This window comes from Capricornis sumatraensis, chromosome 15, assembly GCF_032405125.1.
Source record: "Capricornis sumatraensis isolate serow.1 chromosome 15, serow.2, whole genome shotgun sequence".
Taxonomy (NCBI): domain Eukaryota; kingdom Metazoa; phylum Chordata; class Mammalia; order Artiodactyla; family Bovidae; genus Capricornis; species Capricornis sumatraensis.
The window spans coordinates 50935364-50962898 of NC_091083.1; the positions used below are offsets into that span (position 1 = coordinate 50935364).

Below are 27535 nucleotides of genomic sequence, written 5' to 3' on the forward strand. Positions count from 1 at the left end.
ACAACACCACTCTTTTCAATAGCAAAAGGATTAAAAGCTACTAACAAAGTACATAAGGAAGAGACTTATTGGTCTCTTTAAACATCAAAAAACAAAGTTTTCCAAGTTGACTCTGAGAGTCACAAAATATCGTACACATTTTATGTGTGATTATAGAATTACTTCAGCTTCTTCAGCGTTACTGGTTGGGGCATAGGCTTGGATTACTGTGATATTGAATGGCTTGCCTTGGAAACAAACAGAGATCATTCTGTCGTTTTGAGATTGCATCCAAGTACTGCATTTCGGACTCTTGTTGACCATGATGGCTATTCCATTTCTTCTGAGGGATTCCTGCCCACAGTAGTAGATATAATGGTCATCTGAGTTAAATTCACCCATTCCAGTCCATTTTAGTTCGCTGATTCCTAGAATGTTGACGTTCGCTCTTGCCATCTCCTGTTTGACAACTTCCAATTTGCCTTGATTCATGGACCTAACATTCCAGGTTCCTATGCAATATTGCTCTGTACAGCATCGGATCTTGCTTCTATCACCAGTCACATCCACAGCTGGGTATTGTTTTTGCTTTGGCTCCATCCCTTCATTCTTTCTGGAGTTATTTCTCCATTGATCTCCAGTAGCATTTTGGGCACCTACCGACCCAGGGAGTTCCCCTTTCAGTATCCTATCATTTTGCCTTTTCATACTGTTCATGGGGTTCTCAAGGCAAGAATACTAAAGTGGCTTGCCATTCCCTTCTCCAGTGGACCACATTCTGTCAGACCTCTCCACCATGACCCTCCAGTCTTGGGTGGCCCCACACAGCATGGCTGAGTTTCATTGAGTTAGACAAGGCTGTGGTCTGTGTGATCAGATTGGCTAGTTTTCTGTGGTTTCAGTGTGTCTGCCCTCTTGCAACACCTACTGTCTTACTTGGGTTTCTCTTACCTTGGATGTGGGGTATCTCTTCACGGCTGCTCTAGCAAAGCGCAGCCGCTGTTCCTTACCTTGGACGAGGGGTATCTCCTCACGGCTGCCCCTCCTGACCTTGGATGTGGGGTTGCTCCTCTTGGCCACTTCCCCTGACGTTGGGCGTGAGGTCTTCCAACAACACAAAAGAAGACTCTACACATGGACATAACCAGATGGTCAACACCAAAATCAGATTGATTATATTCTTTGTAGCCAAAGATGGAGAAACTCTATACAGTCAGCAAAAACAAGACCGGGAGCTGACTGTGGCTCAGATCATGAACTCCTTATTGCCAAATTCAGACTTAAATTGAAGAAAGTGGGGAAAACCACTAGACCATTCACGTATGACCTAAATCAAATCCCTTATGATTATACAGTGGAAGTGAGAAATAGATTTAAGGGACTAGATCTGTTAGACAGAGTGCCTGATGAACTATGGATGGAGGTTCGTGACGTTGTACATGAGACAGGGATCAAGACCATCCCCATGGAAAGAAATGCAAAAAAGCAAAATGGCTGTCTGAGGAGGCCTTACAAATAGCTATGAAAAGAATAGAAGTGAAAAGCAAAGGAGAAAAGGAAAGATATAAGCATCTGAATGCAGAGTTCCAAAGAATAGCAAGAAGAGATAAGAAAGCCTTCTTCAGCGATCAGTGCAAAGAAATAGAGGAAAACAACAGAATGGGAAAGACTAGAAATCTCTTCAAGAAAATTAGAGATACCAAGGGAACAGTTCCTGCAAAGATGGGCTCGATAAAGGACAGAAATGGTATGGACCTAACAGAAGCAGAAGATATTAAGAAGAGGTGGCAGGAATACACAGAAGAACTGTACAAAAAAGATCTTCATGACCCAGATAATCACGATGGTGTGATCACTCACCTAGAGCCAGACATCCTGGAATGGGAAGTCAAGTGGGCCTTAGAAAGCATCACTATGAACAAAGCTAGTGGAGGTGATGGAATTCTAGTAGAGCTATTTCAAATCCTGAAAGATGATGCTGTGAAAGTGCTGCACTCAATCTGCCAGCAAATTTGGAAAACTCAGCAGTGGCCACAGGACTGGAAAAGGTCAGTTTTCATTCCAATCCCAGAGAAAGGCAATGCCAAATATGCTCAAATTATCGCACAGTTGCACTCATCTCACATGCTAATAAAGTAATGCTCAAAATTCTCCAAGCCAGGCTTCAGTAATACGTGAACTGTGAACTTCCAGATGTTCAAGCTGGTTTTAGAAAAGGCAGAAGACCAGAGATCAAATTGCCAACATCCGCTGGATCATGGAAAAAGCAAGAGAGTTTCAGAAAAACATCTATTTCTACTTTATTGACTATGCCAAAGCCTTTAACAGTGTGGATCACAATTAACTGTGAAGAATTCTGAAAAAGATGGGAATACCAGACCATCTGACCTGCCTCTTGAGAAACCTGTATGCAGGTCAGGAAGCAACAGTTAGAACTGGACATGGAACAACAGACTGGTTCCAAATAGGAAAAGGATTACGTCAAGGCTGTCTATTGTCACCCTGCTTATTTAACTTCTATGCAGAGTACATCATGAGAAACGCTGGGCTGGAAGAAGCACAAGCTGTAATCAAGATTGCCGGGAGAAATATCAATAACCTCAGGCCGATGACACCACCCTTATGACAGAAAGTGAAGAGGAGCTAAAAAGCCTCTTGATGAAAGTGAAAGAAGAGAACGAAAAAGTTGGCTTAAAGCTCAACATTCAGAAAACGAAGATCATGGCATCCAGTCCCATCACTTCATGGGAAATAGATGGGGAAACAGTGGAAACAGTGTCAGACTTTATTTTCTTGGGCTCCAAAATCACTGCAGATGGTAATTGCAGCCATGAAATTAAAAGACACTTACTCCTTGGAAGAAAAGTTATGATCAACCTAGATAGCATATTCAAGAGCAAAGACTTTACTTTGCCAACAAAGGTCCATCTAGCCAAGTCTGTGGTTTTTCCAGTGGTCATGTATGGATGTGAGAGTTGGACTGTGAAGAAAGCTGAGCACCGAAGAATTGATGCTTTTGAACTGTGGTGTCGGAGAAGACTCTTGAGAGTCCCTTGGACTTCAAGGAGATCCAACCAGTCCATCCTAAAGGAAATCAGTCCTGGGTGTTCATTGGAAGGACTGATGCTGAAGCTGAAACTCCAGTACTTTGGCCACCTCATGCGAAGAGTTGACTCATTGGAAAAGACCCTGATGCTGGGAGGGATTGAGGGCAGGAGGAGAAGGGGACGACAGAGGATGAGATGGCTGGATGGCATCACTGTCTTGATGGACATGAGTTTGAGTGAACTCCGGGAGTTGATGATGGACAGGGAGGCCTGGTGTGCTGCGATTCATGGGGTCGCAAATAGTCGAACACGACTGAGTGAGTGAACTGAACTGAACTTGTAGAATTACAGTTGATGTGGGTTTCAAGATATTACTTTATCTAAAAATCTTAATTCAATGTATGTAGAAAATAACATTTGTCTTTTACCTTTTTACTGAAATGAAAGCCAGTATTCCCTACCCCTAAGCCCTTAGTGGTTATGGTAGGGTATTCACATTTGATTGTTTCTGTTCCAAATCTTCTGAGTTTCTGGATATTCAGTGAGGTTAAAAACTCAGGCATCTGTGGTATCTATTTTATGCCCAATCAACATAGTCATGGGATGAAGATTTTGGGCTTGGTCTGCATTTACTTTTCTCATTTTTCTTTTGTGAAATTTTATCTACTGACCAGATAGGATGGGTTTCAGTTCAGTTCAGTCGCTCAGTCGTGTCCGACTCTTTGCAACCCCATGAATCACAGCACGCCAGGCCTCCCTGTCCATCACCAACTCCCGGAGGTCACTCAGACTCACGTCCATTGAGTCTGTGATGCCATCCAGCCATCTCATCCTTGGTCATCCACTTCTCCTCCTGCCCCCAATCCCTCCCAGCATCAGAGTCTTTTCCAATGAGTCAACTCTTCACATGAGGTGGCCAAAGTACTGGAGCTTCAGCTTTAGCATCATTCCTTCCAAAGAAATCCCAGGGCTGATCTCCTTCAGAATGGACTGTTTGGATTTCCTTGCAGTCCAAGGGACTCTCAAGAGTCTTCTCGAACACCACAGTTCAAAAGCATCAATTCTTCGGTGCTCAGCCTTCTTCACAGTCCAACTCTCACATCCATACATGGCCACAGGAAAAACCATAGCCGTGACCAGACGGACCTTATTCGCAAAGTAATGTCTCTGCTTTTGAATATACTATCTAGGTTGGTCATAACTTTTCTTCCAAGGAGTAAGCGTCTTTTAATTTCATGGCTGCAATCACCATCTGCAGTGATTTTGGATGGGTTTAGGCTTGCTTTATTCTTTTGGGAGTGGTTGTTGTGGAGTTTGTAACTTGTTGCCAACACTGAGCTGCTTTTACAGAAACACCAGACAGTGAGTTTCACATTTTGATTTCCAAGTAGAACATCCTCAAAATATAGGGTGGTACAAGTCAAGTGAAAGTGTTAGTTGCTCAGTCATGTTTGACTTTGTGACTCCATGGATTGTAGCCCCCCAAACAGATTTTATTTTCTTGGGCTCCAAAATCACTGAGAGTACTGACTGCAGCCATGAAATTAAAAGACCCTTGCTTCTTGGAAGAAAAGTTATGACAAACCTAGACAGCATTTAAAAAAAGCAGAGATATCACTTTGCTGACAAGTTCCATATAGTCAAAGGTATGGATTTTCTAGCAGTCATGTATGGATGTGAGAACTGGACCATAAAGAAGGCTGAGCACCAAATAATTGATACCTTTGAACTGTGGTACTGGAGAAGACTCTAAAGAGTCCCTTGGATTGCAAGGAAATCAAACCAGTCAATCCTAAAGAAAATCAGCCCTGAATATTCATTGGAAGGACTGACGCTGAAGCTGAAGCTCCAATACTTTGGCCACCTGATGCAAAGAACTGACTCACTGGAAAAGATGCTGATGCTGAGAAAGACTGTGGGCGGGAGGAGAAGTGGGCAGCAGAGAGTGAGATGGTTGAATAGCTTCATTGATTCAATGAACGTGAGCTTGAGCAAACTCTGGGAGATCGTGAAGGACAGGGAAGCCTGGCGTGCTGCCCTCCATGGGGTCACAGAGTCAGACACAATATAGCAAATGAACAACAATAACAAGTCAGTTCTATGTGCTGCATGATAAGTTGCTTCAGTCCAGTCGGATTCTTTGTGACCCCATGGACTGTAACCTGCCAGGCTGCTCTGTCCATGGGATTCTTCAGGCAAGAATACTGGAGTGGGTTGCATTTCCTCCTCCAGGGGATCTTCCTGACCCAGGGATAGAACATGTATTTCTTAGGTCTTCTGCACTGGCAGGAGTGTTCTTTACCACCAGCACCACTATGGACTCTATCCACAGAGTCCTGCTAATTGTTGTTGTCCAACTCTTACACCCATACATGACTGCTGGAAAAACCATAGCTTTGACTATATGGACCTTTGTTGGCAAAGTGATGTCTCTGCTTTTTAATATGCTGCCTAGGTTTGCCATAGTTTTTCTTCCAAGAAGCAAGTGTCTTTTAATTTCATGGCTGCAGTCACCGTCCACAGTGATTTTGGAGCCCAAGAAAATAAAGTCTATTACTATTTGCATTTTTTCCTCATCTATTTGCCATGAAGTGATGAGAATGGATGCCATTATCTTTGTTTTTTTCAGGTTGAGTTTTAAGCCAGGTTTTTCACTCTTCTCTTTCACCTTCATCAAAAAGCTCTTTAGTTCCTCTTCACTTTCTGCCGTAAGGGTGGTGCTATCTGCATATCTGAGGTTACTGATATTTCTCCAGGGAATCTTTATTCAAGCTTGAACTTCATCCAGCCTGGCATTTTGCATGGTGTACTCTGCATAGAAGTTAAATAAGCACGGTGACAACATATAGCCTTGATGTATACCTTTCCCAATTTTGAACTAGTCCTTATTTCTGTGTCCAGTTCTACCTGTTGCTTCTTGACCTGCATACAGGTTTCTCAGGAGGCAGGTAAGGTGGTCTGGTATTCTTATCTCTTTGAGGATTTTTCTCAGTTTATTGTGATCCATACACTCAAAGGTTATTCCTGACTGTCCAATAGAAACTATCCTTTTGATAAGCCTAAGGACACTTAGGTCCAAAACTCCTCTAACCTCTCAGATGCCATCTTGTTGCCAGCCAGAGGCCATGCCAAGTGTTCAAACTGACAAAGAGTCATCCTGCCTTTCCCTACCTCCCTGAAGAATAAGTATTTTCATTATCAAATGGTATACTTAACATCCGACTCTGAAGCACTTGCCATTAAAGGCCTTCACCAAAGTCAAGAGCTACGTCAAGGTTGAGGAAGTTAACCTGAACAAAAAGTCATCAAAGTGACCACCAATAATGATGGAAAACATTTTTTAGTCGTCTTGAAAGCTTTCAGCATTCTGCTTCATGATCAAGAAAAATAAGAGGATGTTAATATTTCTTCTTAAAGACCAAATACCTAGCAGAACTACAACTGTTATGGAAGCCCTGCTTGAAACATGGCATGAGGCTACTATGATGTTAAAAAAAAAATAAGATGGCCCTTGTCCTATTGGATGTCACCATCTTGTACCTGGGAATAATTCAAATGCCCAAGTAACTATAATAGAAGACACAAAAAGTGTGGATGAAATAAGGTGACCAAGAGTTCAGAAAAGAAAATGCTATGGTCAATGACTAGCTTTAGATTTTGTTTTCTCTTATAAATCCTGAAAGATTTAATTTATTAAAAAAAATTTACTTTACTTTCAGCACAGTTTTATTTTTTTATTTTTAAAATATAGCAGTGTGTACTTTAAAAAAAAAGAGAGAGAAACTTATTTGGGGCTACACTGGTTCTAGATAACAAGTTTTTGGGCACCATAGCTCCATTTTCTTGATTCCTTTTTTCCTTTTAAAATCGAACCTAGGGGCTCCCTGGGTGACTCAGTGGTAAAAAGATCCCACATGCCTCAGAGCAACTAAGCCCATGGTCTACAACTACTGAGCATGTGCTTCAGAGCCCAGAAGTCTCAGCTACTGAGCCTGTGTGCCACAAATGACAAGGCCCGCATGCCCTAGAGCCCAAGCTCCTCAATAAGAGAAGCCGTTGCAATGGGAAGCCTACCCACTGCAACAAAGAGTAGCCCTGGCTTACCACAACTAGCGGAAAGCCCACGCAGAAGTGAAGACCCAGCAGAGCCAAAAATAAATCAATCAATGAATAGAATCATTAACAAAAATTCGAACCTAGTCTTATTACACGTCCATTTTCCACTCCTTTGGTGTTTAATGTCTGTTCATGTCATTGGCAAAATAATAATCTTTCAAAACCCGATAGCTTCTGCCTGTGTCTCTTAGAATGTTTGCTTTGAGGGATGTCAGCTGGTATGTAAGAAATCTGACTACTTTGAAACTGTTACGCTGTGAGGAAGCCCATGCTAGTCATGTGGAGAGATTGGGTAGAAAAAGAAACTCTCTGCCACCATCTGAGACACTTCAAGTAAGAACTGCCCTAATGAGCTCATCAGGCCCAAATCTCTAGAAGATAATAAACTGTTACTTTTAACCACTAAACCATCATCATCACCATCAGTATCATCATCACCATCAGTGTCATCATCATCTTGCAGAAGTCCTGCTATCCACTCCCTCTGATCCTGAACCTAAGAAGCTGAGCTAGAGAAAGTATTAATAACAAAGTCAGACAAATGGCTCCATTGCAAACTAAAGATTGCCAGCATCAACAGACATTCCTAGCGTTCTCTGCTTAATTTCCTCTTTCACTGTTATAATTATTTTTGCTGCTGAACAAACCATTCCAAAATCTGGTGGCTTAAAAGAACCATTTTATTATCTCTCTAGTTCTGTTGGCTGACTGGGCTCAGCTGGGAGGTTCTTGCTCAGAGTTTCTCACGCAATTGTAGTCAGCTGGCAGCTGGGGCTGGAAGGGTGAAAGGCTGACTGGCCAGATATCTAAGGTAGCTTCTCTACTTGCTGGTCTGGCACCTTAGCTGGGATGACTGAAACAGCTCAGGCACCTCTCTCCTTTCAAAGACTTCTTCAGTTAGCTAGCTTGAGCTTCATCCTGGCATGGTGGTCTAAGTCGGCTGGCTTCCCTAAAAGAGACTACTTTTAATCTACCATGATGATCTACTTCAATGAAATATTTTTTTTAAAGAGAAGGAAGGAAATAAGCTCTGACAAGATGTATGGGTTTAGGAGGGGTTTGATCAGAGAGCAGATTATCAGGACCTATTTACTATATATTAGTATCTTCTGCCCTCTCCTGCTCCCCAAAACATACAAATGCAAAGAGAAATTATCTCCTCTCCTTATTCCTTGTATTGAAGCCTTCACTTCACTTTTCCTGTTGTCTGAAAATTATCAATTATAGATTTGAGTTTAAAACTATCCTTTTTAGAATATGTAAACTCTTCTGAAAATTTGTGGAACATTTTGCGTTAATTGATTTTCAGTGATGTATTGGCTATCTTTTCCTCAAAACTCAGTGTTGTTAAAGTTTTTTATATCACATTTTTTGTGGGTCAGTAATTTAGAAGCAGCTTAGTTAAGCGGTTCTGACTCCAGGTCTCAGAGAAGGCTACAGCAAAATGTTATCTGGGCTGTGTGTAGTCTTCTGAAGGCTCAGCTGGGGCTGAAAGATTCATTTCCAAGATGGCATGCTCGAATAGTTCTAGTTATAGGTGGGAACCTCAGATCTTCCCCAGAAGGACCTCTCCAGGAATTGCTCTACTGTTCTCATGACATGGTGGCTGCCTTCTCACAGAGTAAGCAGTTCCAGAGAGAGTAAGGCAGAGGTCACAGTGATTTTTGTGACCTAAGTGTTATAATTTGTCTTCTTTCATTTCCGTAATTCTATCGGTCGCAGAGGTTGGCCTTAATAGTGAGGGAGAGTGTGAATAACAAGAATATGAATAACAGGAGATGGGGTGTCCTTGGGGTCATCTGAGAAACTGAGCTTGGTTAAGCCAAGGAAAAGATAATATTGGGAGAAAAGAAGAGACAAAGGAGATATGTACTATTGGAACCAGGAGCATTTTGAGGAAAAGTGAAGTAATAATTTGGGTACTGAAGCTGAGAATGGGGTAGAGAGCGTATAGTCCTGACGCATCTTGTAAAGGTAAGAGGTAAAAGAGAAGTGAGAAGAATGACCTTTTTTTTAATCTTTCAAAGTTATTCCTGCACTAACAAAAGGAGAGAAACTTAAAAGGTCATTTTCAATTTCTTGGCTGAGCTACAAGGGGAATATTTCTGGTGAATATTTAATTGGTTTTATGAGACAGAAAGATATTTTAAGCTTCTAACAAGAAATCGGGGTTGCCTAAATGATATCTTTATTCAGCAAGGACACAGTCTTCCAGGAAGTTTACTTTTGCCAATATAATTAGTAGTTACTTTACAGGACAATAATGTCCAGGTTTCATGCTGGGATAAAAGGAGGTGATTTTCCAGTTAGTGGTAATTGAAAATTGAAGCAAAGGGAACATTGCAATCAAAACAGGAAGGGAAAAAACATTGTATTGTGGCAAGAACCTTAGAGCTTTGTTCTTTCATAACATGTAGGGAAGCAAAGAGTTTCTAAGCTACTTTCATCACAGCCAAATTTCTTGGAAAAATGCCCTCTACGTGCTGTTTCTACTTTACCTCCCCAATACCTCCTGCCTGGCTTTTGCCCCCATTATTTCTTTAAACCTGCTTTCATTGTGGTTAACAACAACCTCCTTGCTGCCTGATCTGATGAACATTTTTCTGTTTTTGAACTTACTGATTTCTAAGCAGCAATAACCCAGATAAGCACCCTACTATTTCTGGAAATACTCTCCTCCTGATTTCTAGGATGTCATTTTCTCCTTGTTTGCTCAGCCAACAACCATCTCCTTGTTTGCTATCGATATAAGTTGTTTTTCCACTATCCAGTCTCTAAATGTTGAAGTTCTTGATCATTTCTCTGGTCTTTCTGAGCTCTTTCTGCATAATCTTTTCTAGTACCTTGGCTCTGACACCATCTAGATGCCAACAATGTCAACATTAATATTTCCAGCCATCATCTCTTCCTAGAATTCAAGATTCCTATATCCAACTGCCTTCTTGGTGTTTCAACTAGGGAATTTCAGAGATATCACAGTGTATCTCCTGTTGCTTTTGGTTCCTCACCTCCAACCTGCTGCCCCAGCCTAAGCCTTACCTGTCTTGTAAATGGCATCATCTTACATTTAGACACTTTGGTGAGAAACTTCAGTACATCTTGATGCATCCTTCTTTCCACTCTCTAAATTCAGTTCAGCAGAAGTGCTGCTGATTTTATCAACCTGTCCTTTATCACCACCCAATCTCCTTGCCCTATCCAACCTATTCTCTACATAGACAATAGATGCATCTTAAAATAAAACTTTGTTCATGCTATGATCTATTTAACACCGCTCAATGGATTCCTACTACACCCAGAATTAAATGTAAACTTGCAGTGCCCTCCAAGCTGCTGTAGGACTTCAGTCATACTCACCTTTCAAGCTTATTTCAGACTACTCTCTTTGGCTCATACACCAGCCTGTCCTGATTCAGGGCCTTTGAATATGGTGTTTATTCTTCCTAGAAGGTCTTCCCATACTTCTCTTATTCTGGCTCTTTCTCTTCCTTTAGGTGTTGGCTGAATATTGTCTACTCAGAGAGACTTCCCTTGACTATCTTACTGGATGTATGCCTCTTTGTTCCCTTTTCAGTAGCTTTTTCCTGTCCATCATCACAATTATTCCCATAGTTATAATGTCAGCCCAATTTTTCCACAAAGGAGGGCATTGGGAGTCCTTAATGCAACTTGTTAGATCTGAAACAAATCAGAGGCTACATAAACAATGGACTATTTCTCTCCTAACTAGGGCTTCTGCTGGATGTGACCAATCCCGCAAGAGCACCCATGTCTGAAAATGGATCAGGTTACTCAGCATCTAAAACCAAAATTAAGGACACTCTTGGGACCCCTTCAGTGGAAAGCATTTAGCTAAACAGTTTCTGTTTTACTGTGGTCATGGCCCTCTGTGACACAGATGCAGTCAACCTAAAGTGCAGGGGCTGGAAGGAATTTCTCACGACATATCATTTCCTGTGTTTCTCATTGCAGTTTATTATTGTTCTTTTTTTCCCTCCTCTAAGGCCAACATCCCATGAGATGGACATTGTCTCGATGGAGCAGGAAAAGAAGGTTTGGACTCAAATTCTTCTGTATGAGGACATGAATGAAACTCCAGATTAGATCTTGGCACTTAAAAAAATTCTTACATTCATAGAAAATATCAACATTAGGAAACTGTAGCCTTTAAAGTAAAGCTTCTCACTTTTATATCTATGGCAAACTTTGTGTCACATACACTGAGATGAAAATTGGTCTCCCAATAATTGTGCAATTGAAGTCGTCATTTACTTGGCTAAAACTTACTCAGGAATTTGCACTCTGTTCTAATACCTTAAACAGCTTCTCTTTTATTTTGTAATATATCACAGATTACCAGCAAGTTTTAAGTGGAATTTAATCCACTGAAACTCCTCCTTTCCAACATTCATAAAAGCCATAAATCACCTTTGTCAAGTTACAGATCCTGAAATTCTAGCTCACAAAGGGGCCTGTATTTTGTTCAGTGAATTCAAATCATCCTCCAAGGAACCAAAAATGTTTCAAGTCTTCAAAAATAAAGCATAAAACAGTGTAATAGATAAAATTCCCGGGGAAGAAATCCACTTTGCAGGGAATAGGCCTGTATTGGAAAATCTTCACACAACTAAAATGATCTTTGCATATAAAGAATGAGTCACCAGATACCACAAGGGTCAAAGATCCCAGGCTCATCTGTTCCTGAGGAAACTGTGAGGAGGAAATGTGCCCAGATGTTCATATTTGTTTTTATAAGGAATAAAGCTTATTTCAGAGCTAAAATACCTTTTGTATTTTCTCCTGATGTTTAAAATAGTCTCTAATCAAGACTCAATTAAAAATTTTAAATGATATCTAGAGAAGCATTTTTATTTGGTTTCTTAAACTGTAAGGATCAGATGATTGGGCTAAGAGATTATTCTGAAACATACAAGAATGTTGTATCTGTCAAGACAATTTCCTTGGCTGCTTCTAAAAGGAATTTATACTGAGCCCTGCATTGAGTTGCCCAGCTTAACTTCTAAGCAGAAATTTGCACCAGTTCCATCTCTAATTCACAGTGTCTGCTAAACTTCTGGAAGAAATTCTGAGATGCCACTAACTATAAGATATTGCTCTCCTTTTATTGTTCAACAAATGCAGGCAGGATGCATGTCTGCTCTCGATGAGTCAGCCCTGAGCTTGGTACCTTCTCCTTTAATTGGGTCCTGTGATCATGACCTCCTTCAAACACCTCCACTTTCAAGAAGTAAAGCCCAAGACACAACTGAAATATTTCAGAGTTGGAAGGGACCTAAGAGATTACTTCCTCAATGTTCTCATTTTTTAGAAAAATTATTCATCAGTCTTTTACTTTGGAGTTGATAACACAGAGTAGAACTTTTTAAAATTCTCAATAAATGACACTTAAAAAGTGATCATCAGATAAACATTTTAGAGGGGAAATCTGAAAGAAAGGAATTAGTTTTCTTACTCTGAAGTATACCTGGCAATCACAACCCAGGAAGACACCCAATGATGATAATTTTGCACCCCAGCGTTTTAACTGGCACTGCTAGCAATTGTTCTTAGTGGTACAAATACTTAGTAAAACTCAACTCTTTCTGGGTTGACATGTATTCCCTCTTACCGTGACAAGGTGACACTGTCAAAACTCTCCGTTTTTTCTCCCCTCTTAGCTGATTAGCTGTACTGAAAATGTATGTTGGTTTGACCCTCCTCCCTCTTCTGTGTTCTTTCTTCAGCTCAGTAACCCCTTCCAAAGCCTGTTCTTGAATAAATCCACTTTATCATAAATACCTGACTGTGGTTTCTGACAACAATCAGGGGCATGTGTATTTTAGCAGCAAGAAACAATTTAGGCAAAAATAATTAATCTCTAATTGTGGAATTTGCAAAACTCTCATTTTAAAGAGAAATCTGAGGCTCTAAGAGGCCAAGGAGATATGGCTGAAGGCACCGTGCTGGCTGATGGTGAGCTGAAGTTGGAGCTCTTGGCTTTCTGTGCTACATCACTCCCCTCTCTTTCTGTCTACAAGTCCTGTCATGCAGAATCTACCAAAAAATATACTTGGATTTCATGAAACTGGAGTACTTACATAGAGAACCCTTCCAGAGAATGATGTCAGGCCCAGATGTACTAAATTTCTCTCCTTGAGTAATACACAGTTCCCACAACTTCTATGATCAACCACTAACATGATTTTGCATTTCTGCCACAGGAAATATTGAAAAATATTTTCAATTACGAAAAGCAGTTTTTGTAATGGACTTTTGATAACCCTCTGCTTTAAAAAAAAAAAAAAAAAAGCTTAACTGACTCCACTTATAACTCAAGTTCTGTGTTTTGGACCCTTAAGGGCAGCCATGTTTGTTTTAAGACCCTCAAGAGGTTCCTGACCTTCAGATTATGGAGCCCAGCAGCCTGCTAAGCCTGAGGGGTCTGCCTCTCTTTTCTCTGCCTTTGACCACCACATAATCTGGCAGCCTCTCCCCAACTTCCTCTGCACCAATATCACTACAACTCTCAAGGTTTGTAGAGGTATCAGATTTCGTTACATTGTTGAAGAAAACTTAGACCACTTAAGAAGGAAGCCATTTAAAGTGAGTCATGTCAATGTATGACAAAACCAATACAATATTGTAAAGTAATTAGCCTCCAAAAAAATAAATAAAGTGAAAAAAAAAATAAAATGAGCCTATGTAAGAATTTTCCTCTAGCTCAAAGGAAAACTTTCCAAAAAATTTAATTCTTCACTGGGCTTTCTTGTTGACACACCCTAGTTCATAAATCTACCCCATCAACTCATCTTCCACTCTTTGTAAAAGATGCTTGTTCACTGCCATGCATAGCTCTTCTGTTAGTTCAAAACCCCAGGCCCTGCCCCAGGGACTTAGTTTTGATCATTGTCAGTGTTCTTCCCTGCGTGGTACATGGTCCGGAGGCTTATTTATTTTGCCTGGGTCAATACATTGGGGGTGTAAGTGTCAGCTTATGGTTTTGGTATCCCAGGTCCCTTTGAAGAGTTCAGAATGGACATGGACCCCCAAGTCCTAACCTTGAACTCCAATCTCCCTACCAGTGTAGCTGCAGAGAAAAATCTCTATTTCCTGTATTCCCATAAGGGAACTGAAGGCTCATACACACAGAAACATAAATACACAATCTCCCAACGACAGATGTTAATTGTTCCTATAGCCTAAACCCAAAAGGGGGAAATAAATCATTTTCCCAACATGCTCTGTAATTCTCTCTCTGATGAATGTAAAATTTCACATCTCTGTATAAAGTAGTATTCATTCCTATCCTTAATCTTCCTTCCCCTTGCAAATTGTTTTCTCAGGACTATTTGGAATATGGAAGAACTGTTGCATTTCTCAATAACTGCTCTCACTTAGATAGCTAAAGCTCTGATTGAATATGTATGTGTGTATATGTGTGTAGTTATTACTTTAGAATATTTGTGCTACATACATTTTATTTCCTGCTTTTTTAAAAAAAGCCTTGTGACCCGATGCTGCTTTCAAAGTATCCATTATTCAGAGAAAATATTCATAGTCATCAGACTCTAGCATTCACTATTGTGAATGTACTGGAGAGGTTTCACAAGATGTACCAGAGATGATAGTAGTGTGTACATCATAGAATTATCAGGAATTTTTAATGAATTCATTATTGCACAAACATGCATATATATCCTGAAAATATAGTGCTAAGCATGGTACCTGGCACATAGCAAGTACCCTATAGTTTTTATTATTATTACTTCCCTGGTGGCTCAGACAATGAAGAATCTGCCTGCAATGTGGGAGACCCAGGTTCTATCCTTGGATAGGGAAGATCCCTTGGAGAAGGGAATGGCAACCCACTCCAGTATTCTTTTTTTTTTTTTTAAGGTTTCAAAGGTGTTTACTATTTGGTCAAATAATATTTTTAAATTGTCAGAGGAAAATGTACATTAACATACATGCTAAACATTCATCACTCCTGCATTATTGCTATGTGACACAATTTTACAGCCTGTGGGACAGTATAATTCCCAAGGTCATTGTTGGCTTCTGTCAAATATTTTTCTCAGTTAAATCATCTTCCCTTAAGTGATTTGGGAGTGAGATTAGGGCTAGGATGTTCAATTATAGACCAAACTTCTATATCTACTAAATGAATAAACAGGCTCTATCTTTTATAAAAGGTAGAAAAATAATCATGCTGTGTGGGATTTTTTTTTTTGCAAAATATACCATATAGGAAAAACACAGGCTGAATACAAAAGAAATATTTTCTGTCTCTTGGACATCCATAAAAAACATATATCTTAGTCTCTGACATACAGTCATTCAGCTGTTATTTTGCATTTACTTAAAACATCCTCTGCTAAATAGTTATGTTCATCTTTAAAAGTAAATTGCTTAAAATTACATTCAATTTCTTTCTGTAAACCAACATTTCTTCACCTTGACAAAGGAAATACATTGGATACTGCCGATGAGCTGTCATCAGCTTTACATTACACTTAGAGGGAAAAAAAAAATCTGAGTCTGAAATTAGTAGAGTTAACAAAATTTTACTGATTTCACATTATTTCAAGATTGTTTTCAAAGCCATCCTACAAGTCCCTATCTGTAACATAAAAACAAAACCAAAGCTATGAGCAATCTTTCTCTCCTGAATTCATTAAGGCCTTGGAATCACTTATATCTGTGTTTTGTACATTTTGATTCTCTTTCACATTTTTATGTACTTGCTTGTGAAAGCACCAGAACAAATTAATTGAAAGAAACTGCTCTGAAACTACTTGAACATTTGATCTGACCATAGAGATTTAAAGGCTTATACAGCCTAGTTTATATTTTCCTCTGGATTTTGGTGTCAAAATGATTATAGAATGTATGTTTCTTGCTTTGTGATGGTTTTTTAATATGCGTGAAACATTAAAAAAAGTCAGCATTTACCAAAGATCTCATGTATCAGGCTTTTCAGACTGGAACCAAAAGCTTTTTAAAGCATTTTTAACAACAAATGATGGTCTGTTTCACAGATCCTGACACCAATAATCAGTTTTCCTGACATACAGCTAAAAACAAAATTATCTTTTAACTAAATAGGATCAGCTTAAAAATCCCTCTGGAGCTGTTTTTATTTATTAAATGCTTTCATTAACACCACCATCTTCCACTTCTTATTACTCCAATTCGATTTCTCCCGCATACAAAGTAATGAGCAGGATGGCTGTGAATCCAGTTAACAGCCCAGCGTTCTGAATCATGAAGAAGGTGAAATCGGTTTTTCTTCCAGTTACCTTTTCTCTCAGCATATCGTTCATCTCTGGAAACATGTCTGCCAGAGAAATATAGAGGAACATGCCTCCAGCAAGGGCAAAGATAATATTTGGAGCAAAATTATTGCCCACCAAGATGCCAAAAGCTAGCCCAACATAGCAGGAACAAGCAGAAAGGAAATTGAATAACAAGGCTTGTCGAGTGCTCATTCCTGCATTGAGAAGGATCACAAAGTCCCCTAACTCATGAGAGAACTTCTCGCACAGGATGGCTATGGATGTGCTGAGTCCCTGTAGAAGAGACAAGGTGCAGGAGGCCCCGATGGCCAGGCCATCGATGAAATTGTGGAGGGCATCACTGAGCGTTATCATCCAGGCGATCGTCCCTATTTCTGAGAGCTTTGGCCCCTTCAAACAAGTACACGAGCTTGACTCTTTTTTTCCATCCTGTAGAGATACCACACTGACATTATCAAAATGGATGTGTCCATTGGGCTCTGTGACAGCTGGATTTGCATAACATGTCACACCATTGATGGCAGGTAATGTTTTAGGTTGATGAGTTTTTTCTTGAGGAGGGCCAAAGTCATTATTTCCAAAGTGGGTGTGGTCATTCTGACCATACGTCTTCAATAACATCTTTAGTGTTCTTTCAAAAAAGAAAAGTATGTAAAATCCGCCAAACACAGCAACTGCCTTCTCAACATAGTTGTTAACTTTAGGATTGAATCCAAATGCCTCTGGTATAAGTTGGAAAATTGCATTTGAAAATAGAGTCCCGATGGCCAGCCCCACAAAATAGGTCAGAATCTTAGGGAAATAAGATTTCTTTATCAATGGAGTCAAAACCAATCCGAGGAGAGAAGCCAGATTAATAATTGTCACTGACAGGAATCCGTATCCCCAAACCTCTGAAAGACTTGGTTTGGTTTTGTGTTTGAGCCTTTCCTTGCAAGGGTGAAAGTTCAGTTGCTGTAAGACTGCTGGACAGATGACAGAGAAGTTTGAGCTGGTGATCTGTGTAGCATTTGAAAACCCATGAAGGGAAAAGATCTCTTCCGCTGATAAACACTGGTTGAAGTGCAGCTGTCCTGGCTCGGGGGCGCCCTCCCCCACTCCAGTATTCTTGCCTGGAGAATTCCAAGGACAGAGAAGACTCTCATGCTACAGTCCATGGGGTCACAGAGTCGAACACGAATGAGTGAATGACACTTTCACTTTCATGTGTATACATATCTATGGTTTCCGCATGAGACTTCAGTTTTTTAAAATACCGCTGCTTACAAATTGAAAATCTCAGTTCTGGAGTGAGCATCAAACTACAGGTTGAAAACAGTCCCAGATATTCCAATAAAAACCTTTGTTCCTCTGAGGAACACGTGCTTAAGGAAAATGCAGTCTTCCATCATGTAAATCAGCCAAGGATTTTCAAAGCCATGTGAATCACTGACATCTGCGGTGTGCTTCTGATACACTGGATACATTGATAATGTATTCTCCAAAACATCCTTATTAGAAAGACTGTAGCATCATCAATGCCATTTTACAGTTGGGAAACAAAGTTAACTTAGACAACAGTGCGGATTAATGGTTCATGGGTTGAGAAATCCAGAGGCAGGCTGGCTTCAGATGCAACTGGCACAGGTGTAGTTTGAACCAGTGACTCGATGAGTGATTATTTCTCTTCTCCTCTTTCCTGGGTTGGCTATAATCTCAGCAAACGTCTCATCATTTTAAGAATAAACCAAAGTCCACATGCTTCCTTGTTCATATTCAGTGACAGAGAACATCTCTTCTGGTAGATCTGGGAAATTAGGAAATCTGCATTTTTAGATGTCATCAGACTTCTTCTCATTACTTCATTGCCCTAATTCAGAAATCGTGTGGCCTGGGGATAGAGGAACTGATGGGCTTTTCCAGATGCTTTACACCTGAGGCTTAGTAGGGACTAAGTCGCCCCAAAATTGAACTGTAAAAATAGGGGAGGAAATTTCCCAGAAGTTCAGAGTTATTGCCGGTCTTTATGCTGGGAAGCAGATTCTTAGATGGAGGCTGAAGTGCATGTTCCTAGGGAGTGCCCTAGTGAGCAGCACCCTTGCAAATGGAGTGAAAAAAGCAGGGTTGGGCAGAGGGAGAAGCTGGGCTTCAGAGAAGTCTCAACAAGTGCTGTGGCTGACTCTGCAGGGAGCTCTAGAGCTGGGTGATTCTTCACAGGGATCTGGAGCTGGGGCAAGGTGGGTGGGAATGAGGTGCTCAGTATTTCATACCAGTCGTCCTCCACCCCACCCCCCACACCCCATAAACCGCATCTTGTTTGTGAGATGCCCAGGAAGGAAGGAAGCATGCCCCTGAGGGAGCTGGCTCCTTTTAGGAGAAGGTGATTTCAGGAGAGGGCCCCAGCTGTTAGCTGACAACACTTCTAGCAGCTAGGAGTCCTTTTGGCTTGAAGAAGAAACTGGGAAGTACCTCCCAGATATTCTGAAGCAATTGTGGGAAAGGAAACAAGTCACCCAGCTTCTAGCAGCAAAGCCCAGGTCTGCACATAGCCTTTTAGAGAGCACTGCCCAAGCTCCCAGCTATTTGCTTCGTTTGGTGTATGTTGATTTCCACACATTGACTGCTGTGGAGCATTTCTGGAAAGAATCCTGGATACACAGTGTCTAAGAGTCAGCTGCCTGTCCATGTGTGTCATGTGAGTAACTATGGGGGCTGAATATGAGGAGGAAAGCAGTGTTGCTACATCTCATTAGGTGGTTAGGAAGACAGAATGTCTGTCCAGACTTACCAGAGAACTGTCTGGTTTAAACAAATGAGGGGTGTGACGATCTTGGGAAGGTAACTACAGTGTCACTACAGTGATGAGTATTCTGCTGAACCAGCACAGTCAGGAAAGAGAAATAATGCAAATCAGTGATGGCCTTAGTGATCTTACAAAGTGAGATGATCCCTTCTACACTGTGATGCAAAGTTTACTGTGAGCACATGTAAAATTTTTAATTACAGCCTTCTTCTGGCAATTATGCTAAATTATTTTATTTCTGACAAAATAATCAAAATCCTACAAATATTAATTTCATGAATTTAGCCATTTTATCTCAGATATTATGAGTGTTCACTGACAGTGAAATTAAAAAACACCTGTTAAAAGAAAATACTTTGGCAATTTTGGAAGACCCAAAGTGAGGGTGAAACCCTGACCCTGCTTTAGAACACCAGTCCATGGAAACTGCATCCCATAAACTAATCGTGTCTGGTTCCCATGACAACAGCCACTGAAGCAGCGTCATTGAATAAGACTGAATGTGATCAACTGCCAACATGGAAATAAAAATCCTCCCCTATTCTCTCTGTTTTTCAGCATTTTTCTCTCCAGCATGTTCTGTGGTACAAAGCAGGGCTTGGTTCACTGCCTGTATCTCCCTCCTCCTACACTCACCATATTTTGTTGGCAAAGTCCCCTCTACACTGTTTTCAACACAGAACACCTCAGTGGGGGAGGGGAGCATTTCATTCGTTCAAAAACACTAGGAAAGTAAATAGAAATACCTCAGATAGTCCCTCACCCATGTGTGTCCCTTTGCTAAGAGCTCAGTTTTTCTTTCAGTCAGTAATGTCTTTTTGTGTTGGAATCAAGTAAGAGCATATTTGTGTTCAGGAGCAAGACAGATTTCCTAAGTAAGAGAGAAGCTATTTTTAGAGGATTTCGGGAGGGTGGGGGAAGATCTTGGAATCCATCTAAACTTAGATTCAGCTTTTGGAACAGTACGTCTCATGGGTGCACTGCAGAAACATTTCATCTGGCTTATTATAAACTTCCTGACATGGAAATGTCCTCAAAGACTGTACGGGTAGAGCCTGGAGCTGCCAATTGGAACATCACACATCTTCTCTCTTCTTTTCTTTTAAAGCACATTGTCAGTTTTCTAGTTCTTCAAGAACCCTTCAATGAGGTCAGGTTGTGCTGAAAATAACATACTGGAGATATATCTGGGCTGAAGGTCAGTAAATTTGGATGAGTTAGCTTTTTTGTGTGTGGGGGGGAAATAGAGGAGTTGAATCACTCACTGCACATCAGAACTTTCTGAAAATCCGCCCCCCCCCCTTTTAAGTTCTATTTATTTATGGCTGTGCTGGGTCCAGTGGTCATGTGTGGATGTGAGAGTTGGATGGTGAAGAAAGCTGAGCGCCGAAGAATTGATGCTTTTGAACTGTGGTGTTGGAGAAGACTCTTGCAAGTCCCTTGGACTGTAAGGAGATCCAACCAGTTCATCCTAAAGGAGATCAGTCCGGGGGGTTCTTGGGAAGGACTGATGCTGAGGCTGAAACTCTAATACTCTGACCACCTCATGTGAAGAGTTGACTCATTGGAAAAGACCCTGATGCTGGGAAGGATTGGGGCAAGAGGAGAAGGGGATGACAGAGAATGACGTGGCTGAATGGCATCACCGACTCGATGCACATGAGTTTGAGTGAACTCCGGGAGTTGGTGATGGACAGGGAGGCCTGGTGTGCTGCGATTCATGGGGTTGCAAAGAGTCGGACATGAATGAGCGACTGAACTGAACTGAACTGGACTGTGCTGGGTCTTGGTTGCTGCGCGCAGGCTTTCTCTGGTTGTGGCGAGCAGGGCCTACTCTCTAGTTGCAGTACGTGGGCTTCTCACTGCAGCGGCTTCTCTTGTTGCGGAGCATGGGTTCGAGGGTGAATGGGCTTCAGCAGTTGCAGTGTGCAGGCTCAGTAGTTACGGTTAGTGGGCTCTAGAGCACAGGCTCCATAGTTGTGGTGCATGGGCTTTTTTGCTCCATGCACATGGAATCTTCCTGGACCAGGGATTGAACCCATGTTCCCTGCACTGGCAGGTGGACTCCTTACCACTGGAGCACCGGGGAAGGTCGGTAGATTATTTTTGAGGGACAATGTCAGTAGTAGTGTTTGGTTTAGGGGTTAGCCCTATAGATGTGAATGTAAACTGGAAATTTTCATCCAAGGTGGGTGGCCTGGGGGTGGGGGTTGGTAGGCTGGGGCAGATAAGACTTGGCAGTTCAACCAATGTGATTGGATAGGTAGTGGATAAATATTATATATGTAATAATTCAGTAGAATAATTTAACCATTATTTGGCAAAGTGTGAGCTTTGGATCTTGATTCATTCAACTAAACTATTATAATTATTTATGAGATGATTAGGGCAATTTGAGCACTGGTGGAATATTTCATGGCATTCCATTACCAAATGCAGATGAGTGACAAGTGTTTGAGGGTTCATGATTGTGTTCTCACTGAGGTTTTCTGAGGGAGTGTCCTCTAAACTCAGACCTCAAGGTTGAAGGGAGCTGGCAGGCACAGACTGAGGCAAGAGGATGAGATGTGAGGTGTTGGGTGGATAAGTCTTTCAGGAAGAGGAAAGTACCCAGGCACAGGCCTGAAGGTGAAAGAAAGTCCTTGGGACTGAAAGCAGCTCAATGTGATTGCCTCAGAGTTTGGCAACAGAAGAGGCTGGGAGGTAGAACTGAGGGGTCAGAAGGCAGTGATAAGAGTCTGGACATTTTCATTAGAGAATGGAAGCCATCGAGCAAGGGAATTCCTGACTAAATTCAGAGTTTAGACAATCTGTACGCAGGCTTGAATGTCCCAAGAGAATCCCAGGTTTAGAAGGTCTTTTCTGAGTGCTCCAGCCCTCATCTTTCTGAGCTATGGAATCTGTGTTCCTTATTTTTTGCTGTTGCTTCATGCTTCATGCTTCACCACAGGTTTCTGTGGTGACTAAATTGAAAGTTCCATGCTGACATGAGGGAGGGGTTGCTTACTTTTCGCTATGGACTGAATTGCGTCCCCTGCAAGTTTCTCTCTTGAAGCCTGAACTCCTGATGTGATTGTGTTTGAAAGATGGGGCTTTTGGAGGTAACTAAGGTTAAGTGAGGTCATAAGGATGGAGTCCTTGCCTAATAGAGTTAATGACCTTCTAAGAAGTGGAAGAGAGAGAGGTCAAGCTTTCTCCACATGCTAACACTGATGGAAACCCATGTGAGGATATGGCACAATGGCAGCCAGAAGAGGCTGCTCACTAAAACTAGATCATTCTGGTACCCTGATCTCAAGCTTCTAGCCCCTACAGCTATGACAAGATAAACTGCTGCGGTTTAAGCCACACAGTTTAGGCTGTTGTGTTACGGCAGCCCAAGCGGACTAAGACATCCTTCCAGGCCCTGCTCCATCCAGTAATCCTGGGCTGGGACAGCCCTTTGAGAGATTTCAAAATCTCTCAAGCCTCTGATCTTGATCAGTCATTAAAGATCATCAGTCTTATACTCTTATCATCATCACAGTTTCATATCTTTATATCCAAGTACTTTTCGCACCATTATGAAGCCAAGAGAACATGTAAAGAGATGGTTTTACTGCAGCAATAAATATGTATAATAATCTGATATTAACATAATCACCCATCTCTTCAGTTTACTCTGCGAAGACACACCTTAGGTCTGTTTGGTTTTCCTTACTTGAAAACTCTCAATCATTACATCAATATGCAATTGCTAACTCCCAAGATTGGGTGAGCTGCATGTGGTATTTTGGGCATGTGTTTATAAGAAGATAGCCTTTGTTTTATGTTGATAGAGCAATGTTATCTTCTTCTGGCTGCCTTTCATAGACAAGGCAACTGTTCAAAACAAATTGCTTGGCAAATGCAAACTGTTTTGAACAAATTTTGTGAATTTGGACATGATGCTAAAGTTGACTTTTAATTTCCTACACGACAGACTATTGAAGTATGTTTCTTTGCAAAGTCTCTAAGTCCAAGTAAGTGAGTCTTTCAAGAAAGCAAGAAGTACCAGTTTCTCTGGCAAGATCTCAGGGGAACTAGGAGCCCTGTTGCTGCCAAAGTGTTGTCTCGCCACTTCTGTCCATGCCAGAACCACCTTTAGTTGTCCTTTTCTCTGGATATTATATTTTCTCTAACTTCCTTCTAATAATATGATTTTGTGCTCATATTTGTGAATCTGTATGAATTTGTTTCATGAGAATCAAACTCAAGAAGTATCAACTTACTTTATTTTCTTAATTATTATTATTGGCAGCACTGCATAGCATGTGGGATCTTAGTTCCCTGACCAGGGATTAAACCTGTGCCCTCTGCTTTGGAAGGCAGAGTCTTAACCTCTGGATCACCAGGCAAGTACTTCAACTGACATTAAATTCTTAAATGAAACTAAATCTGGCTTAACCTCCATTGGCTTTATTTATTTATTTATTTTTTCTCCATTGGCTTTAGTGGTGAAGAAATCCAATCCCAGACTTTGGGTGAAAGAAATAGAGTTGCCCTTTCTTCCTCCTTCATCTCCTCTCCTCATTTGGGTGAAAGTTCTTTGCCAAAGCCCCTGAGTAGCAGCCAGGGTCCCAAACTCTTTGCGTACTTGTAGCCAATCTATTCAGAGGCCCTATCTCTGCAGATTTGAAAATAGTTCCTACCAGATTTCAGGAGAACTAATATCCTCCATCCCAAGCCCACCTCTTGTCCTCATGCAATATACTTCTACCCTTCAACAAAGAGTTTCACAGGCAATGGCACCCCACTCCAGTACTCTTGCTTGGAAAAATCCCCTGGGCAGAGGAGCCTGGTAGGCTGCAGTCCACGGGGTCACGAAGAGTCGGACATGACTGAGCGACTTCATTTTCACTTTTCACTTTCATGCATTGGAGGAGGCAATGGCAACCCACACCAGTGTTCTTGCCTGGAAAATCCCAGGGATGGGGGAGCCTGGTGGGCTGCTGTCTATGGGGTCACACAGAGTCGGACACGACTGACGCGACTTAGCAGCAGCAGCATAATCAAGGTATGGAACATTTCTACCACCCCAAAATGTTCTGACATGTTCCCTTCCCTGACTCTAAGCCTCAATTAACTACTGATTGATTTTCTGTCTAGGATACACCATTCTATCCATTCACCTGTTGATCCACATTTAGGTTGTTTCCAATTTTTAGTGCTTGTGAATAATGTCTATAATATTTTCATAGAGGTTTTTATGGGAATGCATGTCTTTGATTAGATGTTTAGGAGTGAAATTAGGGATTGTGGATCATAGTATAGGTATATGTCTCACTATAGTAAGTTTTTGTTTAACTGTTAAAAAACTGCTATTCTCTAAAGTGGCTGTACCATTTTTTTTCTGAATAGCAAATAGTTTATTAGTAAATACATGGTTCCAGTGACAATAATAAACTCACCTGAACAGAAGACAATAATCAAATCAAAAGAACAAATGCTTGCTAATCATCAGAAAATCTGTGGCCATTAGGGCTGTCACATAGAAATCCAAAATCACTCAGAGGCCAAATCTAAAGAAGATGCGTCCACTTATTAGTTCATATGGAACAAGTCCATAGTACCTGAAATCTGTAGCTGTAGATTATCACCTTTTAACCAAACATGACCTGTTGGCACAAAACAATGTCTTTTAAAGAAATCTGCTGGGCTACTGGTGAGAATTTTGTCTTCTTCAAAACCAATTACTCGTTTACAAATATGTGATTTTGGATCACTTGGGCTTTTTGTAATCACAGTGTCATCTCTTTGGATACCATAAAAATGTCGATTAAGACTTTCTGCAAAGACAGTATCTGAATTTTGAATTGTAGGCTCCATTGATGGTTCAAAACACATGACAACACTACCAACATATTCAAAAGCACCATGGGCTATACAGCTATACTAAATAGTATAGCTAACAAGCCAAAATGTTTTTCCCAGAACACCACAAAGCATAGTTCTATGTAGACTCTGCCACCATTGACCATAGGTCTTTTCAACAAAGCATTCGATTTTTAGTGTAGTTGCAGGGCTTCCAAGAAAAAACATCTAAAGCATGCTTCAAAGCATATACAGGTGATCCATGATTTCAGGATTCCTGGACCTGCAGAAGTCTGCCTGGCTGTACCATTTTGTGATCCTACCAGCATGATGTGAAAGTTTTAGCTGGTTCATATCCTTGCCAACAATTAACATTGTTAACCTTTGTATTCTTAGTCATTCTAGTAAGTGTGTATTATGTAAAATTTAAATACATCTCTATTCTAAATATACATGGAAATAACTCCATATAACAATACTAATGCCTCTGAGAGGGATATCACTTAGTTTAAGATGATGTTGAGGCAGGAGGTAGCCATCCCCACCCCCCCACCCCCCGCCCCACCATGTAGATACTCCAAGATGAGACTAGCAGGACAATCAAGGCAGGAGGCTAAGTTCTGCCAAGAAAGGAGATGCTGCTGCTGCTGCTGCTAAGTTGCTTCAGTCGTGTCCGACTCTGTGTGACCCCATAGATGGCAGCCCACCAGGCTCCACCGTCCATGGGATTCTCCAGGCAAGAACACTGGAGTGGGTTGCCATTTCCTTCTCCAATGCATGAAAGTGAAAAGTGAAAGTGAAGTCGCTCAGTCATGTCCAACTCTTAGCGACCCCATGGATTGCAGCCTACCAGCCTCCTCCATCCATGGGATTTGCCAGGCAAGAGTACTGGAGTGGGTTGCCATTGCCTTCTCCAAAGAAAGGAGATAAGAGACCACATATCTCTCGTTCTTGAAATCAGGAGAACTCCTCAACTGTGCATGGGCAGAAAGGTTCCTTGGAGCTCAAAAGGGGAGTGATACTAAGTGATGCTAACTACCCGTAGGCCTCTTAGGTAGAATCCATCTTGGCTAAGAGATGTGTGGGCACACATGGGAAGATCTTGAGATATACCAAATATGAACTCTGAACCAGGGAAATCAAAATGATTGGCTAAAGGAAACCTGGAAGTAACGCCCCTTGTAAGTGATTTCAACTACAATAAGGGCACATCTCTGCAACTCTCTCTTTGAGTCTGCCTGTGTGTCTATCCACAGATACTATACTTTTTTTCCTCCTGGTAAACACTTGACTTGTTTCACTACTTTTCATCTTTGTGGGAATTCTTTTTCTGCAAATCCTCAGAGTCAGGGTCTTGTCACTGACCATTGGTCTAAGTGGCTAGGATTCAGTGCTCTTACCACCGCTACCCAATCCTCAGTCTCTCGCCAGGAACTGAAGCTCTGCTTCAAGCACCTGCAAGCCAAGGCCGCCCAAGATCAATATCAGCTAACATCTTAGCTAGTATTCATTCATATAGTTTTTCCAGTATGCAAAGAGTTTGGGATCCTGGCTGCTATTCAAGGGCTTTGGCAAAGAGCCCTCACCCAAACGAGGGGAGGAAAGAATGCAGGAAGAAAGGGCAACTCCACTTCCTCCAGATCAAATGGTAAAATACCCTGATTGAGCAAACCCCAGGTGGTGGCCTTATCCTAATTGAGTGGGAGGAAACTTTTCACCAAAAGTCTTGGATTGGATTTCTCTACTACCAAAGCCAATGAAGGTTGAGCCAGATTTAATTTCATTTAAGAATATAAATAAGTTGACACTTTCTGAATTTGATTCTCATGGAACAAATTCATATATATGAGCCTAAAATCATATTGAAACTCAATGACTTCCTAGGAAACATACAATGGTTCTTAAACTTTTATCAAAACATTTAATGTTATTTCATTGGAATGGGAAATGGGAAAATGAATTATTGCCATTACTAGAAAAGACAGACTCTTTTCTTTTTTAATTTAATTAGCTAATTAATTTATTTTTGGCTGTGCTGGATCTTCGTGGCTGCTTGGGCTTTTATTTTGTTCCTGTGAGCAGGGTCTATGCTCTCATTGTGGTGTGAGGGCTTCTCATCACAGTGGCTTTACTTGTTGTGGACCATAGGTTCTAGGGAGCTCGGGCATCAGTAGTTGAGGCAAGTGGGCTCTGTAGTTGTGATTTCTGGGCTCTACAACACAGGCTCAATAGTTGTAGAGCAGGGGGTTAGTTGCTCCTCAGCATGTGGCATCTTCCTGGACCAGGGACTGAACTTGTGTCTTCTGTACCATCAAGCAGATTCTTTACCATGAGCTACCAGGGAAGCCCCAAGGCAGACTCTTTTCAAACATGGGAAACCATTTCAAAGGGATTCCTTGTTAGGAATTTGGGGAAATCACTAGAGATGATTAAGGTGAGAACTGCTGCTGCTGCTGCTAAGTCACTTCAGTCGTGTCCAACTC

General features: G+C 41.2%; 2 pseudogenes; both read right to left on the reverse strand.

Annotated features, from left to right (window-relative positions):
- Positions 1 to 16322: 16322 nt before the first annotated feature.
- LOC138091121 (metal cation symporter ZIP8 pseudogene) lies at positions 16323 to 21111 on the reverse strand (annotated as a pseudogene).
- A 3580-nt stretch (positions 21112 to 24691) lies between these two features.
- Positions 24692 to 25187, reverse strand: LOC138091893 (mitochondrial inner membrane protease subunit 1 pseudogene; annotated as a pseudogene).
- Between the last annotated feature and the right edge of the window lie 2348 nt (positions 25188 to 27535).